The 13,285-nt window shown below is 33.7% G+C and overlaps 1 long non-coding RNA gene and 1 other non-coding gene across 2 annotated transcripts in view; one reads left to right on the top strand and one right to left on the bottom strand.

Moving 5' to 3' along the window:
* LOC140595351 (uncharacterized) overlaps positions 1–13,285 on the bottom strand; it is a 77,217-nt gene that overhangs the window by 59,222 nt on the left and 4,710 nt on the right. The gene's annotated exons all lie outside the window — the stretch shown is intronic.
* On the top strand, positions 3,930–4,040 carry LOC112926439 (U6 spliceosomal RNA). Its single transcript, XR_003236333.1, has one exon. It is a non-coding gene; the product is annotated as a U6 spliceosomal RNA (small nuclear RNA).

Genomic DNA, 13,285 nt, shown 5'->3' with positions numbered 1-13,285 from the left:
ATTTCACAATGGCATATGCCATGAACTTGCCATAAACACAGCCTTTTCCCTGCCATTGAAGTCTATATAACTTTCATAATGTGATATTCTCACCTGCCAGTATGTATAATGTTTGTTGGAAGACAGAATAGCAAAGGACAGGAGCTTTTCTGACAGTAGTAAACCCCAGAAGGGTACACACAAGCACACAAAAGGAATGAATAAGCCCTAAGTATCAGACATTCTGTCATCACTGACAGCCCCAAAGAAGTCAAACCTAAATTTGTCTAATGTTAAAATTTTAGCTCTTGATTTAATGGTAGATTTGGCAGACAGATGTATGCTTTACATAAATAATTGTAGAAAAAATTCTATTTTTCCTCTTTTAAAAGGTTAAAAAATATATCTTTATGACTTCCCAACTAAACATGGTGGAAAAAACAAAATGGACACAAAAGAAAACATGGCCAGTTTCCAACCTTTTTTTGCAAAGAATAGTGCTGTGGCAAAGAATTAGGCACAGCAGTTTAATCTTTTGCTTAGGTTTTTTTCTTTCATTTCTTTCTTTCTTTTTTTTTTTTTTTCACAATTAGGGAATGCATTCATCATACAAAGTCTTACTGTCAAATTGATCCCAATAGCTTACACTGAAGACCTTTTATGAAGCTGATGGGTAAAAATTATATGACTCAAGCACCAAGATGAATACAACAATGAAAAGCTTTTTTCCCCTTGGGGAAAAGTCACATTTTTTTAGAGTGTCAAAGTTTTAAAATATTACTAAAAAATAAGCATAATGTAGAGATAAGTTAGTCAAATTTGGTGAGATAAATATTTTATAAGTGGAAGGATATACTTCTGCTTTCAGCCAAAATGGAATTGCATGGGCTGGATTTACCCTCCTGCCTAAAACAAATAAAAAACTGAATAAAATATATGAGTCATTGGTTTTCAAGGAAGTGGATATCAGGGAATGAGTGGCAATGATTTTATGATACAAAACAAATGAGATGAGCACCCAGACTGTTCCAGCTTTTTGCCTACAGACAGACATCATCTGGCTATCAATAAAAAAATTACAAAGCATACTAAGAGGCAAAACAAACAAACACAACAACAGCAACAAAAACAAAACCATAAAGCCCCACAACTTGAAGAAACAGCAAGCATCAGAATCAGACATAACAGGTGTGTTGGAATTATCAGACCAGGAATTTTAAACAATGATGATTAATATGCTAAGGGCTCCAATAAATAAAATAGACAGAATGCAAGAACAGGTAGATAATGTGAACAGAGAGAGAGAAATTTGGATCTAAGAACCAAAACGAAAGCTACAGATTTAAAATAAATGTACGAATACCTGGGCAATGCAGTTGGTTAAGCAGCTGACTCGATTTCAGCTAAAGTCATGATCTCAGGGTCCTAAGATCAAGCCCCACATAGAGTTCCACACCTAGCAGGAGACTGCTTAAATCTCTCTCCCTCTCCCTCTGCCCCTATCACTATCACTCCACTCCCTCTCTCTCTCAAATAAGTAAAAATTTTAAAAAATATGTAACAAACAATATTTTTGATTGACTTTCCTGTACATTGGATGTAGTTGAGAAGAGAATCTCTGAGTTTGATGATACATTCATAGAAATCTCAAAAACTGAAAAGCATGGAGTGCGTGGGTGACTCAGTTGGTTAAGCATCTGCCTTCTGCTCAGGTCATGATCCCAGAGTCCTGAAATTGAGCCACATATGGGGCTCCCTGCTCACTGCAGAGTGTGTTTCTCCCTCTGACCCTCCCTTGGTCATGCTTGTGCTCTCTCTCTCTGAAATAAATAAAACAAAAAGAAAAACAAAGAGAATAAAGATTGAGAAAAACATAATAGAATATCCAAAGAATATAAGACAACTACAAAAAATATGACAATGTATAAGGGAATACCAGAAGGAGAAGAAAGAGAGAATGGAACAGAAGAGATATTTGAAACAATAATGGTTGAGAATTTTTCCCAAATTATTGTCAGACACCAATCCACAAATCCAGGAATCTCAGAGAACACCAAGAAGGATAAACCCTCAGAACCTTACACCTAACATATCATTGTCAAACTATAGGAAATCAAAGATAAAGAAAAAAATCCTGCAAGAAGCCAGAGATATAAAACACATTATGTATAAGGGGAAAAAGATAATAATTGTATCCAACTTCTCAGAAACAATGCAATAAGAGAGTAGAGTGAAATACTTAAAAGTGCTAACAGAAAACAAATCAATTTTTGCAATTCTGTATCCTGTGAAATTATCCTTCAAAAGTGAAGGTGAAATAAAGACTTCCTCAGACAAATTGATACTGAGGTAATTTATTGTCAGTAAACTAGAGTTGCAATAAATGTTTAAAAAGTAGTTCTTTCGAGAGAAAGAAAATAATATAGGTTAGAAATTAAAATCTACATAAAGAAAAGAAGAGCACTAAAGAGGAAATAAGTGAAAATAAAATTAAAACTTTTGTTTTTCTTATTCCTAATGATCTAATAGATAATGATCAAAAATAATAATAGCAATAAGATATTTGATTATGCATACTTATGTATATATGTTATGCATATATACGCTTATGTATGCTTATATACAAGTAAAATGTATGACAGCAATGATACAAGGGACAAGAGGGAGGAATTAAGATTATTTAATTATTATAAGGTACTCACAATACCCATGAAGTGGCACAGTGTTTTGAAAATGGACTTGGATTAGTTGTGAATGTATATTGCAAACTCTAGGGCAACCACTGAGAAAAAATAAAAAATATATATATAATTGATATGCTAAGAAAGGAGAGAAAGTGGTGCCATATAAAATATTCAATTAAAACCATAGAAGGCAGAAAAAGTGGAAGAGAAAAATAGGAACAAAGGTCAAGGACAACAAATAGAAGACAGTAACAAATATGGTAGATATTAATCCAACTGTATCAATAATCATTTCAAATGTCAATGGTCTAAATGCACCAATTAAAAGATAGAGATTGTCAGAGTGAATCAAGAAGCAGGAGAGAACTATAAGCAGTCTGCTAAACACACTGTAAATATAAAGACACGTATAAATTAAAAGTTAATGGATAGAGAAATATATACAGTGTGAACAGTAATTAAAAGAGAACAGGAATAGCTATATCAGTTTCAAACAGAGCAGACATCAAAGCAAAGAAAGTTATCAGAGATAAAGATTGGTCATTATGTAATGACAAAAGGGTTAATTCCAGGAAGGTATAATAATCTTTAATTTGTATTCACCTAACAAGAGAGTGTCAAATTGCATGAGGCAAAATCGGTGGAAGTGAGAAGAGAAATAGATGAATCCACTATCATTGTTGGAGACTTCAATACCCCTATCAAAAATGAACATATACAGCAAGCAGAAAATCAGAAAGACACAGGTGAACACCATCAACTGGATATAACTGACAGCTGTAGACTATTTCATCCAACAACAGAATATAAATTCTTCTCAAGATTGCATGGAACATTCACCAAGAAAGACCACATTCTGGGCCATAAAACACACCTTAATTTAAAATAACAGAAACCAAACAATGCCTACATTCAGATCACAATGGAATTAAAATAGAAATCAAAAATAGAAAGGTAATTGGAAAGTTTCAAAATATGTGAAGATTAAACAACACATTTCTAAACAGCAGAGAGATAAAACAAGAAATATCAAGAGAAATATTTAAATATTTTTAACTAAATGAAAATAAAAGCACAATTTATCGAAACTTTGAGATGCAGTGAAAGCGGTGCTTGGGGGAAGTTTATAGCATTGAATGCATATATTTTTAAAAAGATAAAAGAGCTAAAATCAATAATCTAAATTTACACTGAGAAAACTAGAAAATGATAAGAAATTAAATCTAAAGTAATCAGAAGAAAAGAAGTAATAAGAATTAGAGCAAAGTGCTCACTTCAGCAGCCTGTATACTTAAAAAAATGGGAATGACACAAAGAAGATTAGCATGGTCCTTGTGCAAGGATGACACACAAATTAATGAAGTGTTCCATATTTTTTCACTATATTGTATACTTGAAACTAATATAACACTGTATGTTAACTATACTGGAATTAAAATAAAAAACATAATTAAAATTGTCATAAATTACCAAAAAAAAGAAAAAGAAGAGCAGAAATCAAAGCAGGAGATCAATGGAGAAAAAGCAACAAAACCAAAAGCTAGATCTTTGAAAAGATCGATGAAATTGATCAACTTCTAGCCAGACTAACAAAGATAAATAGAAATGGGACACAAATTATTAATATAAGAAATGAAAGAGGGGACATCACTACCAGATCCTATGGACATTAAAAGGATAATAGAGGGGGCATCTGGGTGGCTCATTTGGTTAAGTGTCCAACTCTTGATATCAGCTTCAGTCATGATCTCAGGATAGTGAGATCAAGTCCTGTGTTGGACTCTACACCCAGCGGACAGTCTCTCGAGATTCTCTCTCCCTCTCTCTCTGCGCCTCCCCCTAAACACACACACACACTCTCTCTCTCTCTCTGTAAAATAAATCTTTTTTTAAAAGGATAATTAAAAAAGTATAATAGAGGAATACTATGAACAACTCTATGCCCACAAATTTGACAAATTAGGTGAAATGGACCAATTCTTCCAAAGACACAATTTTCCTAAACTTACATCAGAAGAAATACAAAATCTGAATAGGTCTGTATCTATCTGGTAAAGAAATTGAATCCATAACTAATAACTTTCCAAAACAGAAAACACCAGGCCCAGCTGGGTTCACTGGTGAACTCTACCAAATATTTAAGGAAGAATTTATAATAATTCTTTAAAATCTCTTTCAAAGAATAAAGCAGAAAGAATACCTCTTAACTCCTTTTATGAGCCCACCTATCAAAACTAGACAAAGATATTAAAAAAATAAAACTATAGGCCAATATCCCTCATAAACATAGACACAATCTTCAATCAAATATTATTTCCTATATACCACCAATGAACAAGCGGAATTTGCGATTATCACATTTATCACATTATCACATTCTTTGTTTTTTCACATTTAATTCTTACAACAGCACTGAAAGGTAGGTGCCATGACTTCCATGTTACAAATGTGGAGGATACAACTTTAAAAAGTTAAATGATTTATATGTGAGTAAGAAGCTGGAGAATAAGTAACAGTGTTAAGGTTTAAATTCTTTCTGCATCCAAAATCAATGTTAATTTTATTCCATATTGTCACAAAACAATAAGGTAAGTAAATTTCAGTTTGGAAATTCTAAAAAAAACTAGTGATTCTCTGTATCTGTTATCAGTTATGTGGATCTTATACCTTGCTCAAGTTTGAGGGACTTGGGATAGATAAATTAGTGAAATATACACTTGAGGTTCTTGGCTGGCTTAGTCAGGAGAGCATGCAACTCTTGATCTTGGGATCATGAGTTCAAGCCTCACGTTGGGGATAGAGATTACTTAAAATCAAACAAACTTAAAAAAAAGAAATATACACTTGCGGACACCATGGATATAGGCAACTTGGAGTTAGCCAGTCTTGATATATAAATCCTCTTCTCACAAAGATTTTAAGATCTCTTAAAGAAATACATTCTGAAAGGAGCATTTAGAATAAACTTTGCAAACAGTCCTAACAGACTGGGATTTGGTTTTGTGAAAAGAGGGAGATATTAGAAAATGCCATCTTTGATCAAGCTAGCATAGCATAGTCAGCATTCAGCTCTTGGAAGTAATGTCAAGAGACATAGGCATATTAGGCCCTGTAATGTTACCTGCAAAAAGTTAAAGAGGTCTTTTGAAACATCCCTTAACCTCTTAATGGATTTGAGGTAGTAACCATGCTTCAAGGAAAACATAAGGCCATGTATTAAGAACTTCTATTTTAAGTATTTTGGACCAATAATGTTACTTCCTCTGTCTTCATTTGGGAGTAGCAAATACAAATTGGGGGTACAGTAAGATTTCATGGGTCCTAAATCTCTTCTCTTTCAAGCTTTAAGTAGTGCTCACAGGATACATTACTTAGGTAGTATTGTTGCAAAAAGCTTTAATCTAATCATGAGGGAACAAGGAAATTCAAATTGAGAAACATTCTGCAAAATAATTTGACTGGACTCTTAAAAAAACGACCAATGATGAGAAAGATGAAAAAGGCTGGCTGATCATATTAAGGGAGACTAGGGAGTTATGCCAAGTAAATGCAATGTGAGCTATCTGGTTGGACTTGGATTAGAACAAGAATACAGGGAAGGAAGAAAGAAAGGAAGGGAAAAAGCAAGAAGCAACAAGCAAGGAAGGAAAGAAAGAATAACAAGCTATAAAGGACTTTTTGGAATATTTGAGAAATTATTATTTCTCTATTATTATTATTATTTATATTAGATAATAAAATTATTGTTAAATTTCCTAACTGTAATAATATATGGTGATGCTGTGGGGAGATCACGTCTCTCTCGGAAAATACATTATGAAGCATTCATAATAACAAGAACAAGGACAACTTGCTGGTCTCTGAAATTGTAGATTTTGATGAATAAGTTTGTGTTTATCCTATCCATTTTCATCTTGACTTTATTAGTTTTCAAAGTATTAATATTTTTTGTCCATTTTCTGGCAGACAACTTTCCATATCTTTATGTAATTTTAATTACCTTTTCCTAGGTGGTTTCTTGCCTTATGGCCTTATGTTTTCCTTGAGGTATGGTGACTAGAATTAAAAAATATTTCTGATGCTGATGGACAGTACTATGGGATAATGCTTTATATTTCCAGCACTCATCCTCATGGTACTTTGCATTCATTTTTGGTACAAAAGCTTTTTCAGACAATGTTTAACAGGAAATAATGTAAAATGACTATAGATTCTTTGTCTAGCAGTTCATCTTGGGATCCTGCCATTTGAAATCATTGGCTTGGTCCTTTTTTCCCCCAGAAAAGCTTACTGACAGCTGAAAATTAGTAAAATTTAATGTGTATTTGTGTGCCCCATTGTGTTGTAAATCATGAAACTTGCCTGGCTCCAGCGTTGACTCTGGGGACATAAGCCATCAGTTTCTGTTCTTTAGAAACTTACTAAATTTTGCCCTTGCTACTGTTCAAATCCTTTTTATTAAATATTGCTTACTTATAGGTCAAATAAAAAATATATATATACTTTATGTGTTCTGTATATACTACTCATATATCTAAATGTGGTTTGGATAGAATAGGAATAACAAAGAAGAGTGTGAATTCAAGTAACAGTATGGGCTAAGATGTTGTAAAAAGAACAGGTGCTTGAGAACAAGACTATTTTCCTTGGAATCTCAGTTCTGACCTTGGCTTCTGGCCACAGTTGGAACATGGGAACTGTCTGGGTGTCTATGACCTTCCAGGTTGGTTTTCTTTTTTTTAAGATTTTATTTACTTATTCATGAGAGACACAGAGAGAGAGAAGCAGAGACATAGGCAGAGGGAGAAGCAGGCTCCATGCAAGGAGCCCAATGTGGGACTCGATTCTGGGACTCCAGGATCATGCCCTGGGCCAAAGGCAGGCGCTCAACTGCTGAGCCACCCAGGCATCCCTTTCCAGGTTGGTTTTAAAGAGAATGCCTTATGTTTAAAATGAGTCAATAGTAGGTCTTCCTGTTTTCTTCTCCTGGAAAAAGTATAAAAGTAGTAATAACTTATTATAATGTACTTAGGGCATGCATGGAAAGGGGTTTGAGCATATTAATAGCAAAAGAGTCAGGAGATTGACTGGCCAAGAGTAGGGGCTCTAGAACTAGCCTTCCTTGGTTCAATTCCTGACTCTACAATAACTAGTTTCATGATTCAGGATGAGTTGCTTCACCACTCTATGGCTCAGTTCTCTCATCTTTAAAGAGGGGAGAAAATAACAGTATTTTTCCTCACTGGGGCCTTGTGAGGATTAAGTGAGATAATATTTGTTAAACTCTTAGACCGGTGTCTGACACATAATAAGTACTTAACATATGTTAGCTCTTATTATAAAGTGTTATTATCTTATTCAATCCTCTTAGTAGCCTGGCGAGTTAGATAAAATTACTATTCCTATTATTTGTGGGAAACTGATCGTAAGTAAGGTGAAATAATTTGACCTAGGATACTCAGTAAAAAACAGAATTAGGAATTGATTCTTGTCGGTTATTAACTACTCAGATTTCTCCTTAATTCTCTCCAAGCTAATCTCTTATAGAGATTGTTTAAGTAGTCTGATATGGAAACTTGTCAAAAATCCTTTTGGAAGTTTAAATATAGTTTTTTTCTTTAAATCTCCTTAGTTATGCTTATTTCTCCCCTCAAACAACTCTGGTGAAACCAATAAACATCATCTCTTATGCAGAAGTCATGTTGACTCATCCATGCTAAATTATTCTCTTTTGGCTATTTAGCTATCCTACCCTTTCACCAATACCTTGGAAAAACTGCAAGGCTGACTGAAATTTTAAAAGGAGGGAGTAAATTTAGACAAATCATTTCACCTCCTTGTAATGAAATTTGGACTCAGTAAGCTGTAGGGTTCTTTCTAGCTCTAAAATTCTATGACCCTACGTGTGGAATCATCATGATTATGGATGTAATTTCTGAGATCCTCTTTTCCACTTGCTATTGGGGCCCCACTGAGGCACCATTCCATTGATTTGATATTCTTTTTACATGTATGTTTGTTTTTCTACTAATTCTTCAGGGCACAAGATGGAAGATGGAGACAAAAGACAACTAGGGAAAATGTACTAAAAAAGACATGTTAAGTAGCAAAGGGAATTTCAGAGGGGAAAAGAGGGATTTGATATCATTCACTTTAAGTTAGGCTTCCTTTTTTTTGGTCATTATTTTTGTATTTTGTGCCCTTCCTTTATTGATCATATCATTCTTTGATTTAATATTTCAATAATTCTGTAACAAAAGTTCCAAAAGGGTAGAGCTGATCTCAAGATTTGCAGGACATTCTGGTGTTTCTTCTAAATACAACACATATTTTGTTTCCTTCCCTTCAATGGGAAGACTGTCCATGGTTCTATGTGCCTGTGTTAGTCGTAAAATTAGGCAAACTGGGGTCATTATTAGGAACCACCTCCAGAAATGACCATAGTTTATCGAAAAAATACATTTCAAGAAAAAAAAAACCACTGAATTTATTAAACATCTGTTGTATATTCTGAATTGTTGCATATATTGGGGATATAGAAATCCAAAGTTCAGAGACTTTCCAAAACATCTTAGTAAGTCAAAAATAATATAAAACTATAATATGCCTGAAAGTTGTGCTATAAGAGATATACAGAACATGTTCTGGAAGCACAGAGGATAAACATCTGGCTATTTGTTAGGAGGAAAGGCATACAGAGTTTCTTAAAGAAGCAATAGATAACTGGGTGATGTCTTAAAAACTTCATGAGAATTGGTCTGGTTTTGAGATGAAGGTTCTAGAAAGATGGACCAGCATGTGCAAATAATGAAAGGCATATTTGGAAAACTAATTCCATATAGGAGGAATTTAGAGTGCTTGTGGTCCAGTGGGTAAAGTTGAGTGTGGAGAGGTTGAGGGAGGCAGATTACGAGAGATTCCACACGCCATATTGAGGATTGTCTAGTAGTTAATAAAGTATCATTGAAGGGTTTTGAGAAGTTGAATGATATGACCTGATTTGTTAACAGTGTGTACTTCCCATCATAAGAGAACATCTTAGAAAGGGTCCCAATGACATTGTCAGCTAATCAATTTCCAGGGCTTAATCCAGTGTTTAAACTATGGTAGATTCTCTATAAATGTCTATGGGGTACTAAATAAATGAATCAACCAATGAAAGAACTAAGCTAGTTAGAACTTGCTTCTGGGCTATGTATCAAATTATTTATGGGGGCAATGAGGAGATTTACTTTAAAACATAAAACTTTAAAGCAAGAAAGGGAGTGGTTGGGAAAACAGATAAAACAGGATTGTCCAGGAGTGCCCGGGTGGCTTAGTCAGTTAAGTGTCTGACTCTTGATTTTGGTTCAGGTCATAATCTCAGGGTCATGAGATCAAACCTCGAGCCTGGCTCAGTGTTTGGTATGGACCCTGCTTAAGATCATCCCTTCTCCCTTTCCCTCTGTCCCTCCTAAAAAATGAAAATAAAAAATGAAAATAAAAATTAGGGGTGCCTGGGTGGCTCAGTCCATTAAGTGTCAGACTCTTCAGCTCAGGTGATGATCTCAGGGTCCTGGGATCAAGCTCCACATCAGGCTCCACATCAGACACTCACTGGGGAGTCAGCTTGAGGATTATCTCCCTCTCACTCTCACTCTCCCTCTCTTGCTCATGTACACATGCACTCTCTCTCTCTCTCTCAAATAAACAATCCTTTTAAAAATAAAAAAGAAATGAAATAAATAAGAATAAGATTGTTCAAATGTAAATAATCTTGAATGCTGGGAGTCTAGTGCCCAGGGGATATTTCTATTTTTTTCACTTTTTGAATGTTTGATATTTTAATATGATAAAGAAATTTTTAAAAATTGCTCCCGAGTTAAGGCAACTTGACTTTTAGACTCTAAATGTTAATGTGTTGAAGCATAAATATTTCACAGTTAGAAAGAACTAAACTTTTAAAGAATCATAATATATATTTGTAACTTAAAAAAAACTAAAAGAAAAAGCTTGAATAGTATAAAAAGATTTGGAGTTTTAATGCAATTTTTGACCCTAGGTTTGCATGTTTTCAAACTAATTATGGATAGAGAACTTCTTAACTCAAACTTCTTTATAGTTTGCTATAGAACTGAAACTAATCTGTTGAAATTCATAATTTTTTTAAATATGGAAATCATATTCTTATTCCAAAACCTGTTGTGAAAGAAGTGTTTTCACATTAACCCATATTACACTCAATTGATTTCACAAAATTTTATGTTGTTAATTTTGCAATTACTAAAAATAACTTGATGGAATTTATTCCTGCTAGTATTTGTAAAATATATATACTTAGTACTAGAAACAATCAGGTTAAGACACATAAAAACATAATCTACACATATCAGTGTATCATCGGTTCTATTTTAGGAATGTGAATTCATTATAATTTGAACAGTATGTATAGCCATTGATTCCTATCTCTTGCAGTCCATTCAATAAATTGAGGTATTGCTGTTGAATGAAGTCAGATTTTAATAATTAACAATTTCTGGAGACTGGCTAGACTATCATGGAAACCTTTTCCTTCCAGATGCAGCCATTGTGGGGGGCGGGTTGTGTCTCAGCTACTCGACATTAGCTGTCTTACCTACAATCAGCCTCTGGTGAGGTGGTCATCTACATGTGCTCTATTAAAGTACACAATAATGAGGGTCAAGCTGCAAGCCAGTATTTAAATGATGGTTCTTCAGCTGATGCTGAGAGAAAGTAAGCAAGCTACAAAGAAAATACCATAGAAGTAGGAATGGCGTTTGGAGACAAGGGACAGAAATTAAAGGTTGACTTTTGGTTGTTGGATCAACTCACAGAGTTTTGCTCAAGAAAAAGAAACACACCTTCACAGAAGTGGTACAGGTCACCACAACTTGTGATAGGATTTCTTATTTTTCTTTTTAACACTTACAAAATATGTTTCTATCAAAATATTCTCTTAATAATGAAAAGGAAAAAAAAAAAAAGAAGCCACATGAGAAACTGGCTGATTGAAAGGAAAAATTATCCTAATAGAAGAATGCTAGGTTAATAGGCATTAGGGAAAAAGATCTTACTATTGTGCCGTGGAAATTTGCCATTGTGAGTTCATCAAGGATTCTTTTAAAAACAATTTTTTTTTTAGGCATGATGTGATCTGGCACTGCAAATGAAGTAAGTTTCCCATACTAAACATCCCAAAGAGGTTAAGTTAAGCAATAGTGATCACAGAGTGGTTTGAGAATCTAAGGTCTCTTCAACTACTCTTAGATAGGAAACTTTACAAACAAGAGTCTGAAAGATGTATTAATTACCCAAAGAATAATTTCTAAAAATTCAGTAATTCTTCTTACTCAGCAAACTCTAATACCTTAAAAGGTGGCATTTATCTTGACTTTGGCAAAAATGTTGAAATAAAAGTTTAGTAACACAAAAATACAAGTGTACTTCACAAACAGAAAATGCATGCTGCTTAGCACCTCATTTCTTTTCTTATGGAAAAGCAGAGGAAGGCTTTTTTTCCTTCTTTTTCACACCAGTTGTGTAAATTATTTCTCTAGTCTTTTGTGTAAATAACCAGGAGAGCTGAAAGTAAGAGATCTTGAAGATTTTAATGTGTGACAGTCTCTACTTTAAGAAGCAAAGAATAGATCCTCTTTAGATTCTTAGAGCTTTTAGGATATATGCACATTAATTACATGTCTTAATTCTCCTGTTTGGTTTATCATTGGAAACTAAAGTTTCAGTGACGGAAGAGAAAGAAAAGTTTAAAGACACTGAAAAAACTGAAAATGTGGGGATATCGGGCAAGAGGGAAATCTTATACATAAACTTACCAAAAAACCCAAAACACTGAATGACAAAAATAAGCATGAAGTATAACATATGCACACGAAATAAGGATGGCAAGACATTTAAAAAGGCAATATATTTCTTCTTTCTCATATGATATGACTTACTCAATATTCTTAAGAAAATACGTTCCCTAATGATGTTTAGTGAAATCACTTCTGGTAACTGCTGAGAGAAAATAACATATATGTGCTTATGAGGAGATTCCATTTAAAGGCCACTGTTTTTCTATAAATCATTGTCATTTGGTAAGTTGTGATAAGCATTAAAAAAATCTGCTGTAACCATTTCATCAACACCTATATTTTTATGTGCTCAAATGTAAGCATGAAAACTATGAATGCAATAGGATTTGTAGGTGTAACCTCAAAATCAAATAACAAGCTTTTCTTAAAATTTTGAACGCACACATCTCACTTGTAAAATCTACTTGTTATCAATATTATTTTAAATCTTATAACTGTATAATGGAATGCATTCTTTGTTTGGGCTAGTTAGCTAATCACTATTTCAACAAATATAAGTATATCCATCAAAGAGAATAAAGTAACGGAAGCATAAGTTAAGGAGATCTTTGCCAAGTATATAGACACAAGAAGAAAAATAAAAGCAACTTACAAGTAAGGTGGTATACTTAGGCCTTTCTGTAGAAATTCAGAAAATGGAAACACTTTTTTTTTTTAAATTACAAAGTCAGTTTAAATCTAAATTGGCTTCATTCTCAATTTTGAGTTGGATCTTACTATGATATACATCTTACTTTCATAGTTGAG

Source organism: Vulpes vulpes, chromosome 1 (genome assembly GCF_048418805.1).
Source record: "Vulpes vulpes isolate BD-2025 chromosome 1, VulVul3, whole genome shotgun sequence".
NCBI classification, from domain to species: domain Eukaryota; kingdom Metazoa; phylum Chordata; class Mammalia; order Carnivora; family Canidae; genus Vulpes; species Vulpes vulpes.
Note: the sequence above shows the minus strand (reverse complement) of the source record. Positions and strands in the feature narration are given on the sequence as shown.